The sequence below is a fragment of the Pinus tabuliformis genome, chromosome 5_1 (assembly GCF_031772625.1).
Source record: "Pinus tabuliformis cultivar Carrire ecotype Pingquan chromosome 5_1, CPIR1, whole genome shotgun sequence".
In the NCBI taxonomy this organism is placed as follows: domain Eukaryota; kingdom Viridiplantae; phylum Streptophyta; class Pinopsida; order Pinales; family Pinaceae; genus Pinus; species Pinus tabuliformis.
The window spans coordinates 804,326,850-804,346,350 of NC_142305.1; the positions used below are offsets into that span (position 1 = coordinate 804,326,850).

At 39.3% G+C, this 19,501-nt stretch overlaps 1 pseudogene; it reads left to right on the plus strand.

The window, feature by feature from the left end:
* Nucleotides 1-846: 846 nt before the first annotated feature.
* On the plus strand, nucleotides 847-2,080 carry LOC149167376 (somatic embryogenesis receptor kinase 1 pseudogene; annotated as a pseudogene).
* Nucleotides 2,081-19,501: the final 17,421 nt, after the last annotated feature.

Below are 19,501 nucleotides of genomic sequence, written 5' to 3' on the forward strand. Positions count from 1 at the left end.
TAAAACATAACCATATTAAAAATTATCAAAAAGAAAAAGGCCATGATATTATTAACAACGCTGCATATAATAAAAAGTGAGGGTTGAAACAACGAACTGAAGGTTTGCCCTGAAGGTTTGAAAACAACATTTTGTAAGTGGATTGAACAGGCCGAATCATGATTTCAAAACTGGCTTCAATCCAGCTCGGCCATCCGCCCTCTTTTAACCTGCAACCTAAATAACAAAGATAAAAACCTGGGACGCGAAAGTCTGATCATGGCTGGTTTATTGATAAACTGCGTGTTGATTTCGCAAATGGATATGGATTTAAAAAGAAATTATTGAGAGGGCTGAGAACAAACGACCGAAAATAAAGTTTTGTGAGGGCCGACTTTGCACAGGCCAAGGAACAAATCAAGCCACAACTGGAACGAGGTAAGAACATGAAATGACAAATATAACTTTTCATGCTTCGGTGTTCTTTTAAAACTGCAAATAAAAAATTGATGATTTCCCTACAGATCTAGCTCTGGCTCGAAATTTCTAATTTGAAGAATGAGGATGTCATATTTGAAGAATGGAAAGATGGTGTCAGTTATATAGATCCGTTTTATTTGGGAAAAATAACATGTTTGAATAAAAAGAAATTGCAATGGCATATTAATCGCTTGACATGTTGCTTAGCAATTATTATTCTTATTTTTCAGTTTAGATTGTGTGGTAGAAATCCGGTGGAAATCTCCAATAATCTAAATCTTGTAACAAATACATCATGATCCTATTGCATGCGTTTATGGAGGAGAATCTTCATTGGACTCGATGCTGGTAATATTAATCATGCCTCCTGAGCAGTGATCAGCGGGGGCGAGGCTGATCATGAGATCTGGATTGTGAATCCGCGTGGATCCGTGGATGATTTAACGGGGCGAAAGATCGAGTCTCGTCCCCGAGGGCTAAGCAGGCGGTTGAAATAAAGAGGTGAAGTTATTTTGAGCGGAGTCATGCAGCAGCTGTATGTTGTACCGGCCCTGTTGTGGATGTTGCTGCTGCATCACCCGCTCTGGCGAGTTTTTGCTAATACAGAAGGTGATGCTTTACATAGCCTTCGGTCGAACTTACTGGACCCAAACAATGTGCTTCAGAGTTGGGATCCAACCCTCGTCAATCCCTGTACATGGTTTCATGTTACATGCAACAACGATAACAGTGTGATAAGAGTGGACTTGGGAAACGCACAACTTTCTGGTTCATTGGTTCCCCAGCTTGGCCTAGTGAACAATCTGCAGTACTTGGAGCTTTATAGCAACAATATAAGTGGTCCCATCCCCAGTGATTTAGGCAACTTGATCAATCTTGTTAGCCTGGATTTATACCTGAACAATTTCACTGGTCTAATCCCGGAGTCACTGGGCAAACTGTCCAGGTTACGCTTCCTTCGGCTTAATAACAACAGTCTTGTAGGACGGATCCCAATGTCTCTCACAACCATTACTGCTCTTCAAGTCCTTGATCTGTCAAACAATAATCTCACAGGAGAGGTTCTAGCAAATGGTTCATTCTCTCTATTTACTCCTATCAGTTTCGGTGGCAATCAATCCCTGTGTGGTCCAGTGGCACAAAAGCCATGTCCGGGATCTCCTCCTTTTTCTCCTCCTCCTCCATTTGTACCACCCCCGCCAGTAACCAGAAGCAATGGAGCAAGGGTGCAGAGCTCTTCCAGCATAGGAACCATTGTTGGGGGAGTAGCTGCAGGTGTTGCCCTCTTATTTGCAGCTCCTGCAATTGGGTTCGCCTGGTGGCGTCGCAGAAAGCTTAAGAGGTTCCAGAGGTTCACTTAGGCCAACTTAAGAGGTTCTCATTACGGGAATTACAGGTTGCAACTGATGGTTTTAGCAATAGAAACATTCTTGGCAGAGGTGGTTTTGGAAAGGTGTACAAAGGGCGCCTTGCAGATGGTTCCTTGGTGGCTGTAAAACGTCTGAAGGAAGAACGTACACCAGGTGGAGAGTTGCAGTTTCAAACAGAAGTGGAGATGATAAGCATAAAACTAGTTCCAGATTTATTTTGCTTAAAATTCTCTGCCACTTGTAAGAATTAGCAACTTGCGAAATGCCAGGGTAATATGGAGCGCTGCAAAAATGGTCCACGAGTCCAACGGGTAGCCAGATTGCGTGGAGGATTTTCTATTGGTCGCTCTGGCATTGGCATTCACACTAGATAAGAATGGGGACTACATGCAGAAAGGTTTCCTAGGAATAAAGTAAGGATGCTGCGAGGGAGAAGATGCAAGAAGAGCATTTGGACAAAATATTCCTACTTTGAGCATGCATGGATAAAAGCCATTTGATCACAATCATTTTTTTTTTTTTTTTTTTTTATTTTTAAGTCGATTGCAATTCTCTAGATAAATTGTTTTGTTTACATTTCATTTCTACTAACATGTTTTCATACAAAATCATCATATTTCTTTTAATCTGGCAGGAATAAAATCGGAAGGCATCAAAAATTGGAAAATCTTATGCCATGGCTTAGCCAAAGAAGATAGACAGAATTTTTAGGTGCAGGAAGGGCGCAATCCTGCAACTGAGAAACCTTATGACAAACTTCACTGTTTCACTCAAATTTCAAATAAGCACAACGTTCTCATACGACATCGGATTTCGACGATTCAAGCGTCGTTGGAAAGGTCTCAGCTAGATCTACACAATTAGAAAGCTTTCAAAATATTTTGAAATAGTTCAAGAATGAGGAAATTGCTGACAAGACATAACAGGTAAAATGAGGCACTAGTTTCGAGACAAACGAAAATTCTTTTGGTTTTTCTTTCAAGAATTTGTTTCATTAGTACCAATTCTTAGTTTCTTTTTGTAAATGTCATAAATAGAGAGATTGATCACCTCTCTATTATGATAAACTTACATTTCATTGCAGAAAAAGTACTAAGTTTTTGTAGGTTCAAGGAAGATAAACAAATGAGCACAAGCAAATAGTGTCTTTTAAAGACCCCATTTCAAGCATGAGGACATGCTTTTGGGTAAGCCAAGGGGAAGAGTGTCATCATATCCATCACTTGAAAGCCTTTTAGATGCCAGTATCTCCATTGCATCCATGCTTCTTTAGTTAATAAACATTCACCTCATTTCCATTTACATTCGCCATTATATTTCTATTCCTTTTCAGGAAATAAAGACTTCATTGCATTCCCACTTCTTTAGTCAATAAATTTTCCATTCCATTTTCCTTTTCACGTTTTCAAATAAAACCTTGATCCATTGTTCATTTTCCTTCACAATGATTTTCCTGTCTCTTTCACTAACCTGTAGCCCATGAATAAAGTCATTCAGCTCCCTTACAAAGCTAAGTCACCCCATTTTCCTTTCCTTCCAACTAAACCATGCTTCAATGCAAATTTTCCATCTATGGTCCTTCAAAATCATTATTTCATACTCGTGTTAGATGATGGAGGATTCCTTAAGGCCTCCCTTCTAACAAGTCTTGACCCATTGACTTCAGCACCTTATCTGGGATAAAGACTAGAGTCATTATTAGTACCTTGAGGCTTGTATGCCTTAATGACAGGCTCTCTCGCCAACAATCATGGGAATACACTAATGTCCCTTGATCATTGGATCTTGCAAGTGGCTCGACATCGGCTCATCTATTCGCACTTCGCAAGATGTACTTAGGTACCTTGGAACTCATTGACATTAATGGTGAGTTTGCCTCGCATTGGTTAACGACATTCATCAATGGTCGGTAATCCAATGACTTCTTTCCATGTTCGACATCAACACATTTATTCACATGGGAAGAATTGTGCCACGATATGGAACGACATGAAGACTATATGGTTCAATAGCAGATTCAACAATAATAAAGGATCCACATTTACGACTTCATCCATCATGTATGCAACCAGGACACAGATCACATTATTGTACTCTCCATTCCATGATTCAGCAACAGGAGCTACACTTGTCTACATATACACAGTTTGTCCACTTTGGTAAGTAAAGGTATGTTCTTTTCTAGCTTTTTATCATACAATTCCTTTAATACTAAAATTATAATTTTTGGAAAATGTTTCACCATGTTCATTCACATTCACATTCACATTCACCATGTTCATATTCACATTCATACTCCATTATCACCTTCCATATGTCATATATGTCCTTTCTACACATATCATCCTAACCAACATACTTTCTCCAAACAATTACTATTACATTATGATTCAAACATTACATGTTTTGCAAATAATGATCGAAGGATCAATGGTTGATTAAATTTTTTCAAAGTCTTTTGATGCAACATAAAAACAGTGAAAGTATTGTTACACAAGAACCAATACTAATCAAATTTTGGTTGTCACACAAGAACCAACTAAAATAATATGTTGCAATCAAATGTTTTTCAAGAAAGAAGACTTTGCAAAAAGGAACAAAGTTGTCAAAAAGAAAATCATGTGAAGTTAAAAAAATCAATATCAGCCAAAGTTCATGTAAAAGCAAGACAATTTAAAAGATCAAATCATGATCAATGTAATAGATTGCATGAGGACATGCAATAACTTAAGTTGGGGGGTATGTTGGGCCGCCAAATTAGCATACATTTTCACTCCATTTTCACCTTTATCCTCATTTTTTCACCTCATTTCATCACATTATCATTACATAACCCTATATTTCCATTACCATATGGGTTTATATTTTCATTTTCCAATGTTATTAATCTCAAGTATTTAAAGTGAATTTATGATTAAAAGTTAGAAAAATAACATGTATTTGCTTATACCTAAAGGTGGAATGAGTTTGGTGACATGTGTAGGTGATTTGGAAGGTTCCAAGATACTCTTATGTGGCCTCCAAGACTCAAATTCGAATTCTCTTGAAGATTTGAAGGATATTTGGGATAGGGGTCAAGCATATCTCATGGAGAAAAATCATGGATAAAGGAATATGTGTCCCATATTAGTTGTAACCATATGAGGGATTAGTGGATCCCCTTTAATGAGTTAGTTGCTTAAATTTTTGTATAAATAGGAGCACCTCCTCCATTCCAAGGGGAGGACTCTTGGAGCATGTATCCAACTTATGATGGAATAGAATAAAGCTTCATTTTACATAAATTTCCATTATATAGTTTTAGATATGAATTGTGTTAATGTAGTATATGAATTTATGGAATAGCTTGTCACTTTGTTCTTAGGAGAATTGAGCTCACTCTAAAAGGATCAAAGGAACATTTTATTTCATAATAGATCTTATTTCATTGCTTAGATGTTTGAGGATTTGTTTATGATTGATGAATGAGTTTTAAATTAAAATCTTATCAGCATATGAGGGAACAACCAAGGGTCTAAGTTAGGATCTTCCTCTATTTGATTTGCATGATAATTGAAATTCATTCATTTGCTTTTAAGTTTCAAGTTATTTCATTTATTATGCTTATGAATGAATATTAGTTTAGTTTGGATCAATATATGAGGGAAAAATCAAGGGACTAAGTTAGTTTCACTCTCTACTTGAATCTGAACAACAATTAAATTCATTCTCTTGTCTTTATTTCAAGTTTCTAGTTTTATGCAATCAATGATTTATTTTCAATCTATAATACTATAGGGAAGGACGACTAGGACCTCCTCAATCAGGAGCCTCTTCCTTGCATATTATATTGAATCGGAAATCATTTAGTTAGTCATAGAGTTAGTTGCCTAGTCCTGCATATATTTTGCTAGCATCATCACAAGCTTACGAGTTTCCCTGGTTGATAATTTAATGAAAGCAATTTAAGAAATTAAATTGCCCAACACCAACCACCTTCCGATCAATCATATGTCCAAGGAGATGGAAATGTACCTTTGAATTATCAACCCTACCCTCAACCCGGTTATGGTCCTCAATATTCTCAACCTATTATGGGTCTGTACCCCAGAATGAACTTAGTGTGGGATCCATCTCAATCTCAACAGATCTTGCAACCAAATGTACAGTTTTCATCTCAAAATGGACAACCCTTGGTTTTTGGTTCACCCCAGCAACCTGTCCAGTATACTATTCAAACTTCTACACCTTCTATAGTTTCTCCGTTTGGGCCTAGTACGCCTCGTACTCTGCCTCAAACGACTGCTGCAACTGCTGCAACATCTGTTCAATCTACCCCACCTACTTTTGGAGTATCGACAGCTCCAGTTTCTACTGTTCCTGTATCAACTCCTCAGACATCTTTACCTCAGTCTGGATCCACAATTCAAACTTCGGTTCAAATGCCTGTAGGACAACCTGGTCCAAGTACGGTTGTCACAAGTCAACCTCAATTTACTTATCAACCGTACTAGGGATAGTACCAATTCGGTCCTGTTGTGCAGCAGCCAGTCTATCAGTATCAACCGTACCCTGGGTATACATATCAACAACCTCAACAACCCCAGTATGGTCTGGTTAATCCTGGTTTTCCGGGAGGATATAATATCCCAAATGCAATTCCAATTCCTAGTTATCCTGGATATCCTCCTCCTGGGGCTGGTCTCATGACCCAGGGTTTTAGGGACCCTAATCGTCAATTACCATTTATTGCAACTTTGGACTTGCCTGACTTGTCGCGCCTTACGAGTGATCCAATTAACTATCTTTTGTTTTGGCCGCCAATGCCGAATAAGTTTCCTAGTGATATTCCTAAGTTTGAAGGCAAATCAGGAGAGGACCCGTCGAACCATGTGATTACTTATCACCTCTGGTGTGCGTCTAATTCCATTTCAGATGATTCAATCTATTTAAGGCTTTTCCAGCACACTCCAATTGGTCTTGCGGCCAAGTGGTACATTGAGTTACCGCGAGCCACTTTTTATAACTTTAGTCAGTTAGCTACTTCGTTTTTAACTCATTTTCAGTTGCCAGTCAAATATGACAATGGAACGGAATTATTAACTTCATTAAAGTAGTCAACGTCCACTTACATTTTAGATCACATTCATGAATGGAGACGTCGACGGTGTTTAATGAAAGTTTTTATCCCGGACCAAATCTTAGCCGAATGGTTTGTAAAATCTTTATTACCGAAGATCACTGAAGATGTAGCTAAGGCCGGAGTCGTTACTGAAGAGCAAGTAATTGCTCAAGCTCAGTACCTTGACTTAGTTTATACGCAGTCAGGTACGTTACACAAGAAAATCCTCGATCTTCCTAAACAAAATCAAATAACTGCAGCTCCTTCAGGGTCTCATGCCGCTGATGGTATGATTGGTACGGTTAATACCAAAAGTAAGAAGAAATCTTCCAAGAATTCTTCTCCTATCATAAATTTACCAGATTCCCTGACAGGAGATTCTTCTGCAGAAATTTCCGCCGATATTCATGTTGTAGAGTCATCTACAGCTAAATCAAAATCTGGCGGTAAGAAGAAAGGGAAGAAGAAAAATAAAACAGATAAAAATTCAAAAGAGAAACCAGAAAAAGCGGAATAAACTGATGAGAAATGCAAACCTCGTTATCCTTGTCTCATTTGTGACGAAGAGCATTTTACAAGAGACTACCCTCATCATGCAGAGGTTGCGAAAATTGTCAAAGGTTCCCAAACGCCTGCTGTTTTGAAGGATCCTTTTCCTAGTCAAGACAGTAAGATGATAGGTTCTTCCTCAAATGCCTCCGAAGAACCCATAATGATGATGTCCCATGTTAGGATTGCGACTTGATCGCATGATTATGGTAGTAAAAGTCCTGTTGATGGTAAAGAAGCAGAATCTTCTCATTCGAACCCATCAACTTCAACTCCCGATTCCGATCCACTACAGATCGAGAAACCTAACCCAGACTTAGTAATCAAACCACCCGCCAAGGGTATACTTCGAAAGTCAGCTTTCAATCCACATGCGAGAGCGGCTCATAACTATAACATTGTTGAAGATTTGGCTGTTTCACCTTCAACAATGTCGGCTTTGGAAGTGTTGCAATCATGTCCAGCACAGCGTATATTACTATTGTCATCTATAGGAGTTGTTGATGTTCAGGACTCGAACCTTATAATTTTTTGATCTAGAAAATAGTACACCGCGCTTACCTCATCAAATGGATTTCCAGATCCCAGTGTTAGTCAAAAACAGACCTTGTTATAGGACTGCGATTGATGAGGGAGCCTCAACGTGTATTATGTCGATACAGTGTTGGAGATCGCTTGGTTCTCCTACGCTAAATCAGTCCCCGACGATTCTAAAAGCCTTTGATGGCAGTGGGTTTCATCCTTTTGGCATTCTACAGGATTTACCTATAGGGGTTGAAGGAAAAACTGTTAATCTAGATGTGGAGGTGGTTGATGCCCCTCTAGATTACAACCTTCTCTTGGGTCGTAGTTGGTCTTACGCTGTGACAGATGTCATTTCATCGGTCTTTCGGCTTATAAAGTTCCCTCATAATGGAAAGATCGTAACTATAGACTAGCTGACTTACTTTTCATTCGATCCAGCCTCTTCTGAAAGAATTCAGCATGTCGGCAAAACAACTATCCCATATGAGGATGTTGGAGTAGGACTAGTTAAAGATCCCGGTTTACTAGGAACTTTTCCTTTTCCTCCTATCAACGCATCATCTTCTACTGCAACCATTCATATTATTTCGTCAGACACTATTGTTTATGATGATCCTTGGATCATAACTTCTGAATCTGAGATAGACTCATTTGATAATGTTATGCCTTTGAGTCCATATGAAATTGCATATCAGGCCGTGCAGTCATTTTCCGACCCATCTTCAACCAGAATTGACTTAATGAATGTGGTCCATGAGGAATCACTTTCAACATCAAACTCGGATTCAACAATGTTTTCCGAACTTGTTCACACTGATGAGAAAATTCGTGAAATCCTATGTGCCGATGATTTACCATGGGAAGATCTTCATCATAGATCTTAGTTTTTACCCGAGAGTGATCGTTTTGAAAATGATTTTTCATCTATTTTTACGACTGAATATGTCAAGGAACCTCAGAATCCAATGAAAAATCCTAATTCAGAGTTAAATTTGGGAAACATTTCTTGAACTATTCCTATTGATATTTCGGTTAAGCCTGGAATTATTGAAAACATTCATATAGGTGCCTCGTGTACAGAAGATGAAATTCAAACATATAAGGCCCTATTTCAAGAATTCCGCGACGTGCTTGCCTGGTCATATGAGGAAATGCCAGGAATTGACCCAGCAATTGTTGTTCATGAAATTAAAACTTACCCGGATGCTAAACCCGTCCAGCGACATTTGCGTCAGATCCACCCATGAAAAGTTGCTGCTATTAAAGCAGAAGTTGAAAAATTACTCAAAGCAGGTTTCATTTATCCAATTCCGTTAACGGATTGGGTATCAAATATTGTTCCTGTTAACAAAAAGCAAGGGACAATAAGAATATGTATCGATTATAGGAACATTAATCGAGCCTGTCCAAAAGACAATTACCCAACTCCCTATATCGATCAAATCATTGATGATTGTGCCAGTAGTGAAATATTCTCCTTCATGGATGGTTTTTCTGGATACAATCAAATCAATATTCTACCTGCTGATCAACAAAAAACGACTTTCATTTGTCCATGGGGGACATTTGCTTATTGCAAATTACCTTTTGGGTTCAAGAACGCCGGGGAAACTTTTCAAAGAGCCATGTCTTACGTGTTTCATGACATCAAGCACAATGTGCAACCCTATCTCGATGATTTACCTTCTCATTCATTACATCGAGCTGATCATTTCATCCATTTACGAGAAATTTTTTATGAGGTGTAGGCATTATCGAATTAGGTTGAATCCACACAAGTGTGTTTTCTGTATAGAAACGGGTCGGTTACTGGGGTTTTTTGTTTCAAAAGTCGGCATTCACGTCGAACCCTCGAAGGTTGAAGCTATTGTCAAATTGCCTCCTCCTTCAAGTCTTCGCCAACTCCAAAGTTTGCAAGGGAAAGCAAACTTTTTACGTCGATTCATTCCTAACTACGCCGAGCTCACAAAGGGTTTTACCCGGTTGTTGAAACAAAATACTCCATTCTTTTGGGATGGGATAGCTGATAAATATTTTGATGCACTAAAACACGTGTTGACCCATGCACCGTTATTGCATCCTCCCTACTACAACCAAGACTACTTCTTGTATCTCGCCGCCTCCCGTTCCACCATCGGAATGGTGTTAGTTCAGGAAGATGAATTCGGTACTGAACATGTGATATATTACCTTAGTCGAACTTTAAATCCAACTGAGCTAAAATACTCACATGTGGACAAATTGGCATTGGCAGCTGTTCAAGTTGTCCAACGTTTTTGTCATTACATTTTACTACGTAAAACTACAGTAATTTATGATTGCAACCCTATGATCTATATTTTGACCAAGAAGTTGCTAGGGGGCAAGTACTCCAAATGGATTGTGATCCTGCAGGAGTTCGACTTAGAATTTGAAAAGTCTAAGTCGAAGAAATCTTTAGTTTTTGCGGAGTTAATGTGTGACTTCCCGCGTGCTGACACAGAAACTATGGCGGAGGAGCCCATTGCGGACGAATCCTTGTTTCTATTCAGCACTTTAGATCCATGGTATGGGGATATCATTGTTTATCTCCAGACTCAATCCTTTCGGCCAGAAATTTCAAGGTCAAAATGTCGAAAAATACGATTCCAATCCCAACAATTCAAAATTATTGGAGATACACTTTATCGTCGTGGGGAGGACTCTGTTATTCGACGTTGTTTAACTCATGAGGAAGCTGAAAGGGTTCTAAATGACTGTCACTCTGGAGTGTGTGGAGGTCATATGTCTGGGTTTTCCACAGCCCAAAAGATATTGCGCGCTGGCTACTTCTGGCCGTCTTTGTTTAAAGATTGTATTAACGCGGTACGAAAATGCCACAACTGCCAAATTTTTGATCGAAAGATGCACGCTGCACTTGCTCCTCTCCACCCTATAATTTCCGTCGGTCCTTTTTTGAAATGGGGTATCGATTTTATTACATGTAACCCTCACTCGGCTGGGGGGCATGTGTATATCATCCTTGCAGTAGATTATTTTACCAAGTGGGCCGAGGCGATGCCTACATTTGAGGCAGATGGCAAAACTGCTGCAATTTTCGTGTTCAATCGTATAATTGCTAATTTTGGTGTTCCACAAGCGATTATCACTGATCATGGGTGTCATTTTTGAAACATTATGATGACTGAACTTATAGGCCAACTTGGCTTGCATCACGATAGTTCAACTCCATATTATCCACAAGCTAATGGTCTGGTTGAAGCCATCAACAAAGTTCTAGTCATCATGATCTGACGAATCATTGGGATTCATAGGTCGAATTGGCATAACATGTTATTTTCAGCACTTTGGGCGTATCGAATCTTAGTAAAAACGTCAACAGGGTTCACTCCTTTCCAACTAGTTTATGGTCTGGAAGCTGTGTTACCCATTGAATGCGAAATCCTGTCATTGCAAATGGCCATCGAGTTACTTCCAGCCACTTCCGAAGAGGAAAAACGTTTGTTATACTTGGATCAGCTAGATGAGAATTGACGTGATGTTGCATTAGCGATCGAAACTCATGCCAAACGTATTAAAGCTCAGTATGATCGAAATGTTACCCCTCGAAATTTTTTGGAAGGAGACCTAGCCTTATTGTACGATCAAGAAAATGATAAATTAGGCACTGGAAAATTCGTACCCATGTGGCATGGTCCTTATGTTGTCAAGCGAAATCTAGCAAAAGGGGCCTACGAATTGGTAGACTTTGACGGGGTCTCTTTAGGTAAACCCAGAAATGGTCTTTACCTGAAGAGGTATTATGCTTAAATCTAGGTGTGGAGATTTTTAGTTATGTTAGTTTTCTTTCTAGCTGGTGTGTTTTAGTTTAAAAAGTGTGTTTAGCTTAGAGAGTGTTTTTCATCATTATTCCTGCTTATCTTGGTTTTACTCTTGATATTGCAGATGTCGACGCCTCTCCAACATACATTGGTTTTGCTGATGGTGCTTGTCGTAATACACGGAACATTTCTTCTGCATCTTGGGTTATTTATTCACCCTCTAACGAGTTGGTATCTATGCATGGGGTAAGCCTCAGTCAAACAACGAACAACATTGCCGAGTATACTGTAGTGATTGAGTTATTATTTGAATCTATTTCATTTGGGATTTGGAGTTTGATAGTGAGGTTAGATTCTGAACTCGTGGTATTACAGCTTAATAGAGTATATGCCATTAGAAATGCAGTGTTATTGGGATTAATTTTGAGAGTTCGTCTCTTGGAACGTGAATTTGATTATATTGAATATCAGCATATTCCAAGATATTTAAATACATTAGTAGATGCAATCGCTTCTCGAATGTTAAGTAGACATTTGCAATAATCATACAAGTAAATTTAAAAGCATTCCATAACATGTTTTACAAGATAAGCCGGTAATAATGATATAGTATAATATAGGAGTGTGTCAAAATATACATCGTCTTCGATCATAGGTTGAAAAACACCTTATGATCGGCAAAAATGATAGTACAAAAAGCAAAAAATGTCATATGTGTCTACAATAGGCGATCATCCTATCACTGGTGATGATCTTGATAAGAAACCACTGTACGGGCCACCTTACAAAGGAACCTCCTGAAAGGTCCTGGGACCCCAATCACATAGTGTTGTAGCCTAAGAGGAATGTCATCTATGCTGGTCTCCGGAATGTCTCTTATCAAACGCTCTAGATGGCTCTCCAATTCGGCCAAGGTCTCTGCTGATTTGTCCTATGGGGCTGGTGCCACTGCAGCTGGTTGTTTCCTCTCATAGGGCCGAAGAGCGGCTGGTCGCCGTGGACCTACATTTGCATTTGAAACTTTTACTATCAATTTTGGGACGAGTTAAAAACAAAAAAAAAAAAATTAGGAAAATGTTGAAAATGATTTTACTTAAGTCATCCCATTGCTCTCCTGGTGGAAGAGTCATGTCTGGGTCACCACAAAAATCTACCCCAGCATAAGGAAAGTCCTGAATAGCAAAAACCTGGTTCTCAAACCAATGGAAATACTCAGGAGTGAATCGAACGACCTCTGTCCCCTCCTTAGGATGACGGGCCATAACTGCAACCCATCGCATCAGTTTGGGCTCTCGAGGAAGTCCAACTCCAACAGTCAGATGTTGTGGGACCAACATTGGGACCCTCTCCAGACCAAAGCTCACGACTAAAGCACCATATCCAAAGGTCTTTAGTTGTTCGTTCTTTTCTCTAGTTAGTTGGCCTTTTATATTAGCCAACACAGCATCGCACCAGTTGAAGATGGTGCCTCAAAAGCAGTCTACTGCCATCTGCATCTGGGATCCAGTGGCTACATGTAGTTCGGCACTCTCGCGGAGCCTGGTAACAGTAAATGCAATTACCTTAAGTTCAGGAAGGGATATGGTTTTGATATCTATCCCTTTGTCTCTAGTCTGGTTGTTACAGAACTCTAGCCGGAGGCTATCGAAAAACTGGCCACCTGGCCTAGTCCGGAATAGAGTCAAGCATTCACCTCTCTTAGGCAAACCAGTCAAGAAGTAAATGTCTGTTGGTTTCGAGCTGGTGACCAACAATGAAGAAGCACTGGTCCTGTATGCTCCACCTGTCTACCAGCCACTGCAAGAAGTCCACCTGGGCCCTCATGCCAGGTATGGCCCAGAATTTGTATAAGCCACATGCCTTCAATGCATCAATCGAAGGTTGATGATTTATCGCGGCGAGATCTATGTCCTCATGCTCCCATTCTCGCCAATCAAGCATGATGTATACTCTACATTCAACAAGAAGGCGAATTAGAATGTATAAAAGAAAAGTTTTTGGGTGAATTTTGAGAATTTTAGGTTTAAAAACCCTTGCTATGGGGACCGCACCCTCTCTGTTAGAGATAGTGCATGGGTCCGCACCTTGCCTTCACAGTAGGTGTGGACCCCTGACTTTTTCCCGTTATGAAAAATTCAGGGTCCGCAGGTTACCTATGCTGTGCCTGCGGGCCCCCGCGCGCGGGTTTCTAACCTAAGAATCTCTTAAAAAATGAAATTAAAACCTAAAAAAAAATTCAAACTGATGAAATTAAAGAGTAGTTTGATGTAGATTACCTGGAGGAGACGGCGTTCAATTCCAACGGACGGATTTTCCGCAATCTTCATGGGAAGTTTCTGACCAAAAGCTCTATTTTCTCACCCAGAACTCAAACGGTAAAAATGAATTTACAAAAGCCCTTTTTATAAGTTTTTGAATAAATGAGTTTTTAATTTGTTTATGTTTCACTTTAAAGAGGTAACTTTTGAAGCATTTTTATCCATTTTAAACAGGTATGAGTAATGTTTGAGTTTTTGTTCAAGATAATGGATTTTTTAGGCGAAATCAGTCATTTTCGACGAAAAACATTAGAGTCACCTTTAAGCTCTTTTCTGACTCCTAAAACATGAAAAGATCGCCGAGCTTTTCTTTTTAAACTCGTTAAAATGGAACTAAAAAGACGGTCCACTTACAGCTCTTTTTTGACCATAAAAACATGAAAAGATTGCCAGATTTTTGTCGTTTCAAATTCGATATTGGTCATAAAACGACGTGTCATTGATCACTTTTTTACTTTTTCGGATCAGAGGCACTAATTACGAAAAGTAATCCTTGGTCGTAATGATCAAGCGGTTCTCTCAAGTATTATTTTATGCTTTTTCGGGCTTGGGAGACACAAATTTATGAAAAAGGACAACCATGGAGTTTTCTTAAGTTTTTTCAGGCTCTCTAAAATTGAAAAACGTCGAGTTTCTCCTATACTGGACTCGTTAAAATTTAACAGTAAAGGACCTGTTCAATTACGAATAGGAATGGACCAGTCCTTCTTAGGGTTCTAATTTAAACTAAGTTGGACTCATCCGAAGGATGAGCTTATAATCAAGCAAATGTTATCCTCCTCAAGCTTGTCAAAAATAAAGAGGTACTTGCCAGAAATGGTGGGGGAAAAGAGAGAAAAATGAGCCTGTTTGTCATACTTTGTAACCACTCTTGAACACGACACTTTTATTCACCTGGGTTGGGAAATCCTTTGCCTAACAGTTGATCAAACCATATTGAAAGTCTTCAGCCGGTTTCTGGGTATTAACTTTGGGTCAATTGTCACCAAACCATCTGTTGTGTCATTATGTGTTCAAGAGGTCAGTGAAAATAAGCCATTCATCTGTAAAATATCTGTCATCCATCTTGACCATCCCTGAGTCAGTCCTTGCAACTAAATTTCTTCAAACTTGATCTATGATTTCGTGTTGTGGGCTTGCCTACGACGGATCGCTTTCTATCGACTTCAGCTCATTATATAGAAAGATGATCTATAAATCATTAGTACCTTGCGATCTGCATGCCTCAATGGCAGGTTTCTCGCCTTCAACAATAGGTTGCATCATTGACCTTCAATCAAAGGATTCCGTGACATGTTCGACATCAACACATCTATTCACATCTCATGGATTGTACTGAGTACTTTGAGAGCCATTGACATTACTAGTGGTTTCTCTCACACTTGTTAACAGTTTACATCATTGACTAGTAATCAAGTGGTTTCTACCATGTTCGACTTTGACACATTCATTCGCATGGATAGAATCGTACTGTTTCGAGAAGTAGAAATGAAGACCTTGGATCTAGTTTCCACCATCCAGGCTGCGAGGAAATTTTTATTCATTATACTGTGGACTATTCATAAATAGATGGCTGCATCCATACTGTGTCTACATGTGTCTATACTTGTGATGTATTACAAGATCATTCCTATATCAGAGCAGTAGTTAGTTTTCTAGTCAGTTTTGATCTGAGTATGGGAATGCCTACCTCAGCGATGATATGATCTCATATATATAGTTTGCATTGAATGTTTTTACAGGTTCCAATCGGGCTCTCCACAATATGATCCTCGAAATGATAAAGTACTTCACTCTTCCTAGATGATAAATGAAATCCTCATCTACTACAGACTTCACACTTTAGGGGGCAATCTGTTACACAAAATATTGTCACCATGACTATTTGTGGTCAGTATGGGTCTATCATCATTCATACTATCCTCCTAAGCAAGTCTCAAACCTCAGCTCTTCATCTCAAGCTTTGAAAATGAGAGAAAGACCTTAAAAATCAATAAACCTCTGGTTCTTCACTTTCTCTCACTATTGCCTGCGGTCCCGCAACCCCTGTTTGTGTTACCTGCGGACGTGCCCACTCTGTCTCTAAAGGAGTGGGTGCGGACCCCTGTGAAAGTCAAAAAGGCACAAGTTTATTCTAAAAAACTCACTTTGGGTTAATTCTAGATGATTCTAGAAGGAATTTTGAGGTGGATGGTTCGCTCTTAGGTAGTTCATGCTTCCCAAAAGTGAAGGAGCTAATCCCTTGACGAGAGGAGTTATCCCTTTGAAGGAGGGATTTATCCCTTTGAAGGTGGACCTAGTAACTTCCCTCCATTGCACTATAAATTAAGGCATTGGGCTGGTTGCTAGAGAGGTTAGAAGCTGAACATTTTTTAGGGTAAATGCTGGTGGAATTGAGACTTCCTAGTTAAGCTTCAGAGAAGAGATCACATACCTTTGGCTTCATTATGAAGAGAGTGAAACTTGTCAAAGTAGAGGAGACTTCTTGTTGGACCCTGGGAGGAGCTTGTACAGCATCAAGGCACAGGTTGTAAAGTTCTTCTTTGATTTGAATTAATACAATCGGGTTCATTTTTCTCAACAAATTGTCTTATGTGATTTGTTTCATGAATTCCTTGATCATCATGATAAGTATGCTTTATTATATTTTCTTTTCAGGTGCTATTTAATTTGTGTGCTTGTTTGTGTTTGCAGATTCGCTACAAGGGAGCTGATTTGGATCAAAGGAGCGAGGCTTCCACAAACTTGCATTGGACCCAAGGTAGGCCTAAAACACTTGTTTGCCTTTGTTTATAAATTGAATATTTAGAGAAAGATAGGATTTGATTGGCTTGATTGTCACTAGATATCATTAGATACTAGGGAGGTCGGTCTTGTTCGCAAGAACAACTCATTCCGTGTGACGCATACCTCAAAAAAATTCCATTTCGTTGTTCTTCGAGCTTGAGAAGGAGAGAGCTAGAACTCACCGATGGATACATATCACCAAATCCAAGGGGATGGAAGACGTTGGGCACATGGAGGAGAAGCGCAAGGAGATGGGAAGAGAGCTAAGTAGCTTGAGAGATAGAGAGGCCATAATGAAAATCAACTAGAAATAGAAAATGCATGGTTGACAGGATAGTTGCAAGAAAGAGAGAATCAATTGGCATGTATGGTGAGTCTCTCTTTGGAAGAAATCTAGTGTAGGATGCCAGGTAAATCTTATGCCCTGTACCTCAAGGAACAGTGGCTACAATTCCAGATCAAGACCCTATCACAAAGAGGCACCATGCCCTTTTAGGACTATAGGAAGTTCATTGATATTTGTTATCATAGAACACTAGAAGATAGGGCCAAGATGTCTGAGTTTTATTTGCACAACATGCCCTTAACAGACATGAATGTATAGGACCATAATGCCAAGATAGGAGATTTACAATTGATGGCTTTAGCATCATGGATGAACCATGAGGAATCAAGGGCTACAGAGATGAAGAAGAAATTGGCAAGAGAGCAAACTGAACCTGTTATGATTAGATTTGAACAGTCAGATCCCATGGCCCTCATCAATACCCATAATTTGATTGCAAATGATCCTCAACTTGCACCTACATATCTTGCTACCCAAGAGCAAGCAATTTCACATTTTGAGGACATGTTCAAGCTATTAGGGGATGATAGCATATGTGCTTGCCTGAGGAGATGGAACACATTTCCATACAACTTAAAGATAAGAGAGTACCACTCTCCTCAAATATTGAGAGAAGCACTAAACAAGACACCCATGTACAAGCAATCTGTGCAAAGGATGAAATTCAATTGGATTGGCCTAAAGGTCAGTCCACCACTACTCTTAGGAATTCTAGAAGGAAGGAAGGAAGAAGAAGAAAAGACGCAGTGGGAGGAGGTGTTAGAGCCTAGATTTGTGTCAAGCTAAAAAGACAAGGTTCTAGGTCCACATCAAACCACGCTCAGCCTCGTAGCTAGCCCTATGAGGACAGGAGAGGGCTCTCTATGTGTCAATCTCAGTAATCAATAAGGCTCGAGATGACTAAGTTTGCAACTGATCTTAGGCTAGGTATTAAGTGTAGGGATTTGATTTGGTTTTTTAAGGGTTTTGTTGAAAAAATGGGAAAGGCAAATTTGGGCTCGGGGATGAGGCACAGTTTCTGCAAAGGTCTGATTGGGGAAAGGAAGGCAATCGTTTTGATGCTTTAAAGCAAGTGAGATGGATAGATCAGACAGGTGAGGAGTTAAGGAGAGCAAGAGAGTCTCAAGAATTCTCCTTAAACAGATGAAAACATGGAAATTTAAACAAATTCAAAGGCAGAGCATAACAGTTATGGATTCCACCTTAATCACTCATTTGTTTCAAATTCAGAAGAAGAAGCATGAAAATGATACACATAACACTAGATAAACTTACAATTACTCAAATAAGCACACCATCAAAACATAAAGCCACATGGATTCCAAACAGTGCTGCAAAACCCTGGTCTTTCCTTAGCCAAAAATGCAGAGATATAATGTACAATAGAGTGCCAAGCTTTTCCCAAGAGTCCAACCCTGAAAATGACTTAGAAAATACATAATATAGACTAGCCCAACCCATTCCCTTGCCTCCAGGGGTCAAGCTCATCCTTTTAGGAACTGTTTCAACTAATTCTAAACAAAGCACTAAAATCTAGGCAGTCAAAACAACTTACCTCTATAAGGTAGGAAACTCATTCATTCATTAAATTTTCACCTTTTAGAGAATGAATCTTCTAGAACAAGTAACTAAGTTCCAAAATTACATCATCTTTACTCAATTACATCAAGATAGGTCAAAAATAACATCACAAAGCAAAACTAGTCAAACTGGCCGAATTTCTGAGCTGGAAGATGAAAAATTGGGCAAAAAACCTCTGTGCGTCGCGCCAATTTTTGTATGCGTCATGCCACTTTGGAGTTTATTTTGGGACACTTTTTGAAGTCCAAATTGAGCCCAAATGTGCTTTTTGGAAAGCCCTACCTGTTTACTTTCCAACCCAAGTGGAATTTCTGAATTTCGTGCGCATTTGCCCCTCCAAAACCTCAATCTCCCAAGACTGCTTCCTGTATGTGAAAATAGGGGCAGAGAGGTCATTTTTTATGGTGTTTTTGACCTCCTGAGGACTTAAAACTTGCCCAAAATTCTTGGCCATGCGCCAACAGTCATGATTTTTCATGAAAAACCCAAAACTATAAACTTTTTTGCATTTGGAGCCTCCTATTATAAGCGCGCGCCACGTGGCGCGACGCACAGGGAGAAAAACCCTGTTTTTTGCACAAAAATTTGCAAAAAGACCAAAGATGCCCCAAATTTCTTGAAATTTTGGTTGGAGCTTCCTTATCAAGTGTTATTCTAGGCTAAAG